Source organism: Palaemon carinicauda, chromosome 17 (genome assembly GCF_036898095.1).
Source record: "Palaemon carinicauda isolate YSFRI2023 chromosome 17, ASM3689809v2, whole genome shotgun sequence".
Classification (NCBI taxonomy): domain Eukaryota; kingdom Metazoa; phylum Arthropoda; class Malacostraca; order Decapoda; family Palaemonidae; genus Palaemon; species Palaemon carinicauda.
In genome coordinates this window covers 1,957,765-1,965,264 of record NC_090741.1, presented here as the reverse complement: position 1 = coordinate 1,965,264, position 7,500 = coordinate 1,957,765, and positions in this window count along the sequence as shown.

Here is a 7,500-nt window from a genome sequence, read left to right as displayed (position 1 = left end):
ATTGAAATAGTAGTTAATGACAAAACAATAATATTCTCTAAGTGTGTAATCAGCAATAATGCCAATGTCTCTTGCAGGTTCCGGTTGGCTTTAGTGCATGATCAGTCTTTTTAGGTGGAAGGATCTCTTGCGCCTTCATCCTCATGAATTCCCAAGTATTCTGGCTGATATTAGTTCACACCTCATCAGCTCCACACATGCACGTGTCTGAGCAGTTGAGGTCCTGAGGTCAAAAACAACTGTGGAATATGCAAGTGGTCTCCTTGTACTTCCAATACATGACATGTGCATTTGTGGCTGGAGCTGGAGGATCCCTTGTTGACACTGGCATTAGTGTATTTCCTTCTGCCTTCCACCCATAGGTTGATGCTGGTGGTAGATATCTTCCACAGAGCATAAGCTCAGTGACTGGCAACAGATAAGCCTCCCCTTGCAAGCCAATTGGCATGTTCTGGCTACTACAGGCTTGAAATTTTGGTAAGATTTCAGCCTTTACAGCCACAAGTGTATTCCCCACTGGCCACAGTACAATTACTTTCTTCATATTCCCCAACCAGGGAAAATATATGTGTTCTTCCAGACGTGATGGTAACGAGGGATTGCAAGAACAAACAAATTTGTGTCAGGTGACTGAATGTAAACTTCAGTTTCTCCTCTTCGAGCAGCATCCACATTGTGGAAAATAAGCCTTGTGTCAGCTTCTTGAAAACTCTAACTGAACATCCATAGAGTTTCAGAGCACTTCATGTCCTGAAATGATGATCTCAGGGTATAAGCGTGAAATAATCAGCATGCAGGCAAATCTTGAGTTGAACCTTCTTAATTCTGGCGCAGATATTAACTTCATTTTTGTTATGGCGTTCCTCTACCAACTCGGCATACTTCTCCTGCCCAATATTCTCTAGGTTGCAAGCATCTTTCTGCATCATGGCTGGCATCACACCCTCTGTGATTATATTAGTCAGGTCTTCTCACTCATATTTCATAGAATTCATGGAGGATGTAAGCACACTCTTCAGCTGAGCAATGTTCTATTTTTGCCTCGTGGAGACAGCCATTGACAGATCATGGTGTTCCTTTTGTGAAGCAGTTGGTAAGCCATTTATAACATGTATTTCTTCAGCAAAAATACTTAACTCTGAAGCTGTAAGGAGTTCCTGTGTTCTAGCATTCTGGGTAATGCTGACAATTCCTCCAGTGACTTTCCTGATGTGGTTGATGTCCTCAAGCCATGATCCACACGAATGGCACAGAATGGAAGCTTGTTCTTGTTGACTACAAAGTTTTTTCCTTGAACCCTTGGTATATATCTGGGTCTGTAATCTGAACATCTTCTATCCCAGCACGATAGAGTGGGACCAGGCTGGCATACTTTAGCTTGTTATTAGAAAAAAAAACCAATACACATGGCGTCAAACTATGACAGAGACTGCTCCCAAAAGCCATCACTGGTAGCATGGTAATACCATGTTTATGTAGCTCAATACAAACTTAAAGAGTGGGTTCTGTGTTGCTTTCTTCTTATCGAATTCCATCATTATATCAATACCCTTTAGGAACTATGGGTAGCTATCATGTATTGTTGCCCCTTCAACATCTTTTGTTGCGGGCACTGATTAAGGTGTTCTGCTGCCTCAGAACAAGGACCCTAGAGATGAGGATGATCTTCGAGTAATTCTTCTACATAGAGATCATAGAGGTCTTGGACTGTAAATGCGTGCTTTTAAGACTCTTTTCATATCTCATTTCTATGATCTGCATTGTTGTGTTTAGATCATAGATGTCTGCTTCACTATAGCCTGCTGCCATCTATAACATTTCCAACTGCCCGCATTGCAGCCATCACAGCGTCACGGGGTTGGTTGGAGTGAGACATTTATAAGTACTGTACACAGTGATGTTATTGGGGTGAAGGACGTCAGAAACTGAAGCAAGTACATTATATCTTGGTGAAAGATACCCGGAAATAGAATTTGGAGAGCAAGGAGCTTATATTCACCGTAGCCTCCTCGATTGAGGGGGAAATCAACTGTTCTCTATCTGTGTGAGAGATAGCTTGGTAGGGGGAGATAGGGTGTTGGAGGTTAACATCAGTACTTCAAATCTGTGTGAATTTTGTATAATCTATTGAAGCGATTGCATCAGACAAGCTCTCGTACTGTAATTTCCGTTCGTATTAAAAAAAAATTCCATTATTTATGAGTCCTAATCGAAGGGGTTGTTAGGTCAAGCAAGGAACTGTGAAAGATAATGTGCTTTTAAACATTGTGGAATGAGGAGAGGAACAATTGAAAAGATAATATATTGATATGGATCCTTCTCTCTGGTTACAGTTCACTTTCCCTTTGCCTACACATACACCGAATAGTCTGGCTTATTCTTTACAGATTTTCCTCTGTCCTGATACACCTGACAACACTGAGATTACCAAACAATTCTTCTTCACCCAAGGGGTTAAATACTACACTGTAATTGTTCAGTGGCTACCTTCCTCTTGGCTAGGGATTGGTAGAAGAGACTTTTTAGCAGTGGTAAGCAGCTGTTTTAGGAAAAGGAAACTCCAAAATTAAACCATTGTTCTCTAGTCATGGGTAGTGTATGATCTCTGTACCATGGTTTATATTGTCTTGGATTAGTTCTCTTGAAGGTACACTCGGGAACACTAGTCTACCTAGTTTCTTTTTTTTTCTTGTTTTGTTAAAGTTTTCGTAGCTTATATTGAAATATTTATTTAGATGGTGCTGCTGTTCTTAAAAAAAAAAAAAAAAAAAAACCTAGTTTCCTTTCCTCACTGAGCTATTTTCCCTGTTGAGGCCCCTGAGCTTATAGCATCCCCCTTTTCCAACTAGGGTTGTAGCTTACCAAGTAATAATAATAATAATAATAATAATAATAATAATAATAAATGACTGAAGCATTAACCCTGGAACGGTACGGTGGGTCGTCCGCGACCCCGAGCGTAAAAAAAAAACAGGTTTTTCTCACGTGACTCACCCCCCTGACTGAATTTGTGGGTGATCGACCTGCAGTAGGTGTCTCGCCTACACGCTCTAGTAGTGTCCAGATGTGCATTGCTGTAGCTGTACTCCTTCCCCGATTTCTGAGACGCGTCGGGGTCGAGCGCGACCGAGTTTACCCTTCTAAGGTAATTTGCATAATTATCAAAGTTATTACGTATTATGAAATTGTCGTAGAATGGTGCAACTTGTATAGGTTATCAGTTGTGGAAAGTCTTGGTGGATTGTTTGGCTACCATGTGCATGATTTTTTTTTTTAGTTAAAATGTCGTTCATCACCACGAGGACCATTTTACCGCAAGTGCCCCTTTTTCATTTTTTTTCATTTTTTTGCCAAGTCATTTTTTCGTAAGATATTGCCAAATAGTGTCGTAAAACTTTTGCTTTTTTAGTGTTGGAAAGTGTGTCTAGATGATCTGGCTACCCATGCGTGACTTTGTTTTTGTGAGATACGACGTAGTTATTGGTATATTGGGTATTTAACTGCGGTTGCCAATTTTTGTTTTTTTTCATTATTTGTAAAAATTTACTACGTAGTAAGGAATTGCCGTATGTTATTGATTTTTTTTTTCATGTTTATGTTTTAGAAAGTGTGCCTTGATGGTTGGGCTAACACGTGCATGTCTTTTTTTTTATCTGAGATGAAGTATATTAGAATGTTGGGCCTTTTACCGCGAGTGCCCCTTTTTCATTTTTTAAAATTTTTTTGCCAAGTCATTTTTCCGTAAGATATTGCCAAATAGTGTCGTAAAGCTTTTGCATTTTTAGTGTTGGAAAGTGTGTCTAGATGATCTGGCTACCCATGCGTGACTTTGTTTTTGTCAGATACGACGTAGTTATTGGTATATGGGGTATTTAACTGCGGTTGCCAATTTCTGTTTTTTTTCTATATTTGTAAAAATTTACTACGTAGTAAGGAATTGCCGTATATTATTGATTTTTTTTTTCTATGTTTATGTGTTAGAAAGTGTGCCTTGATGGTTGGGCTAACACGTGCATGTCTTTTTTTTTATCTGAGATGCCGTATATTAGAATGTTGGGCATTTTTCCGCGAGTGCCCCTTTTTATTTGTTTTGCATTTTTTTGCTTAGTCATGTTACTGTAAGGAATTGGCAAGTAGTGTCGCAAAACTTATATTTTTATAGTGTTGGAAAGTGTTTCTAGATGATCTGGCTACCCATGCCTATTTTTTTTTAGCCAGATATAGCGTATATATAGGTATGTGTTCGATTTTCCTGTGATTGCCATTTTTTTGTTTTTTCCCATTTCTTTCAAAATTACTACGTACTAAGGAACTATCACAGAGTAATGATTCATTTAGATGTTTATTTGTCGGAAAATGTGCCTTGATGGTTTGCCTAGCACATGGCTGAAATTTTTTTTTCTGAAATGCGTATAATAAAATGTTGCCCATTTTTCCGCGAGTGCCCCTTTTTATTTGTTTTTCATTTTTTTACTTAGTCATGTTACCGTAAGGAATTGGCAAGAAGTGTCGCAAAACTTATATTTTTATAGTGTTGGAAAGTGTTTCTAGATGATCTGGCTACCCATGCCTATCTTTTTTTTTTAGCCAGATATGGCGTATATATAGGTATGTGTTCGATTTTCCTGTGATTGCCATTTTTTCGTTTTTTCCCATTTCTTTCAAAATTACTACGTACTAAGGAACTATCACAGAGTAATGATTCATTTATATGTTTATTTGTCGGAAAATGTGCCTTGATGGTTTGCCTAGCACGTAGCGGAATTTTTTTTTTTCTGAAATGTCGTATATTAGAATGGCCATTTTTCCGCGAGTGCCCCTTTTTATTTGTTTTGCATTTTTTTGCTTAGTCATGTTACCGTAAGGAATTGGCAAGTAGTGTCGCAAAACTTATAATTTTATAGTGTTGGAAAGTGTTTCTAGATGATCTGGGTACCCATGCCTATCTTTTTTTTTAGCCAGATATGTCGTATATATAGGTATGTGTTCGATTTTCCTGTGATTGCCATTTTTTCGTTTTTCCCATTTCTTTCAAAATTACTACATACTAAGGAACTATCACAGAGTAATGATTCATTTAGATGTTTATTTGTCGGAAAATGTGCCTTGATGGTTTGCCTAGCACGTGGCCGAATTTTTTTTTTTTTCTGAAATGCCGTATATTAGAATGTTAGTCATTTTTCCGCGAGTGCCCCTTTTTATTTGTTTTGCATTTTTTTTGCTTAGTCATGTTACCGTAAGGAATTGGCAAGTAGTGTCGCAAAACTTATACTTTTATAGTGTTGGAAAGTGTTTCTATATGATCTGGCTACCCATGCCTATCTATTTTTTAGCCAGATATGGCGTATATATAGGTATGTGTTCGATTTTCCGGTGATTGCAATTATTTCGTTTTTTCCCATTTCTTTCAAAATTACTACATACTAAGGAACTATCACAGAGTGATGATTCATCTAGATGTTTATTTGTCGGAAAATTTTGTTTACTTCTTTTTTGATTGAATATCATCAAATTTTTTTAGCTAAAATATTATATTGTTTTACATTTTTTTTTTCGATTTTCTTTCCCTTCAAAAATTTTTTTTTGGGTCAGAATTTTAATTTTATAGTCGTAAAATAATCGAAAATTATCCAGCAACCCACCATACAATTTTTATGCATATCCAAGAATAATTAAATTAGTAAATAACACCTTGAAATTGACATACCCTTCCTACATTTCAAGTGGCAGATTAGGGAGTCTGAGTCAGTGTGGTTGGCGGCCATTTTGTGGACATATCCGAAGCGTAAGTTGCCCTATCTATATATATTCTTGTTCCCTATAGAATTTGTGATATTTTGGTATAGTTTTACCTGCATAAATATCATATCATATATCAAATATATGTATTTTTTTAAGAAATTTCTAAGTACTCAAAAAATTACCTTTAGATATGGCCCCTGATATAAATGTAATTTACAAAATAATGAAGATTTTTTTTACATATTTCTATTTTAGGATAACATATGTTTATTCCCTAAAAAAATTAGCCACTTACTATTTCATTTGGGTACCCAAAAAAATTCATGAAATTTGGACAAATTTTTTTGGCCAAAAAAAGTTACCCTTTTTTTCTCATTTCAGATCTTCACCTCCATGGGTCTGACTTCATCCAAAATACATCAAGATGTGTCCTAAACATTCAAGAATCAATTCCTAAAAGGATTTGTGTATATATGTATAAACTTTTTTATGAATTTTTATGTAAGGTCTTTTTTTTCTACTTAATTTTTTAAAATATTTATAATAAATAGTTTTTCTGCAGATGAGTAGTATTTATCTTTACAGTTATTTTAAGCATTCATTGAAGTTTTTTTTTGGCAAAAGAAAAAAGGAGGTTACTGCAAAAACTGATTTTTCAAGAATTTTTTTTGCCGTCAGGGTCGTGCGCGTCCGAGTATACCCTTAAATGGGTGTTCGAGGAGCGTATCTATCCAGGGTTAAAATAAGAAGGTAGACTGATTCGAAAAAAAAAAACTTGTGGCTATATATATATATAATCAGTTATTTGAATAATAAACTATTTATGTAAAGTCCTACCATGTTGTATTTCAACGTCAAAATCTAGCCTTTGTACATAATATACATTAAAAATAGATTTCAATCGAATAACTCTCTGCCACCATCATATTTTTCAATCAAAATTATTTTCCCATCGGCCGGCAGGAATAGCGTCTTATATTAGTACTGTAATGACATCGTTACGAGAAACTTGCTCTGTTCTAGAATTTCTGGATAATAAACTCACTTTCCTTCCAAGATGCTTTGTTTAATTTTGATTTTTGCAGAGCACTGAGTTTCAACTTACTCCTACAAAGTTAAATAGTCAAGCATAAAAATACCAGTAGTAATTCGAACACAAACTTATCAAAGTAATGATCCATATTTTCTCATTACATTCCTCATATAAATATATATACATATATATATATATATATATATATATATATATATATATATATATATATATATATATATATATATATATATATATATATATATATATGATAAATTTTTTTTTTTTGCACATTTTGACGTGTTTTTCATATTCAAATAAGCCATATATATTTTTGATACATTAATGTCTGGATTCTCTTAACGACCTCGGGATCAGAGCCCCAGGCGAAATCACACAAAGACAAGAGCTTGTGTCCGGCCGGGAATCGAACCCTGGTCGGCAAGCTTGTATAGACAGTGACTAAACCACTTGGCCACGAAGAAAGATAAAAGTTGATGACAATTCTACTGTACTTATACTTGTCGAATTCAGGTGTTTTGTACTTAGAATTGAAATCAACCCATCGTCACCATCGTAGCTAATTGGTAGTTTGTTACTTGGCATTTGATTAATGATAAATTTTTTTGCACATTTTGACGTGTTTTTCATATTCAAATAAGCCATATATATTTTTGATACATTAATGTCTGGATTCTCTTAACGACCTCGGGATCAGAGCCCCA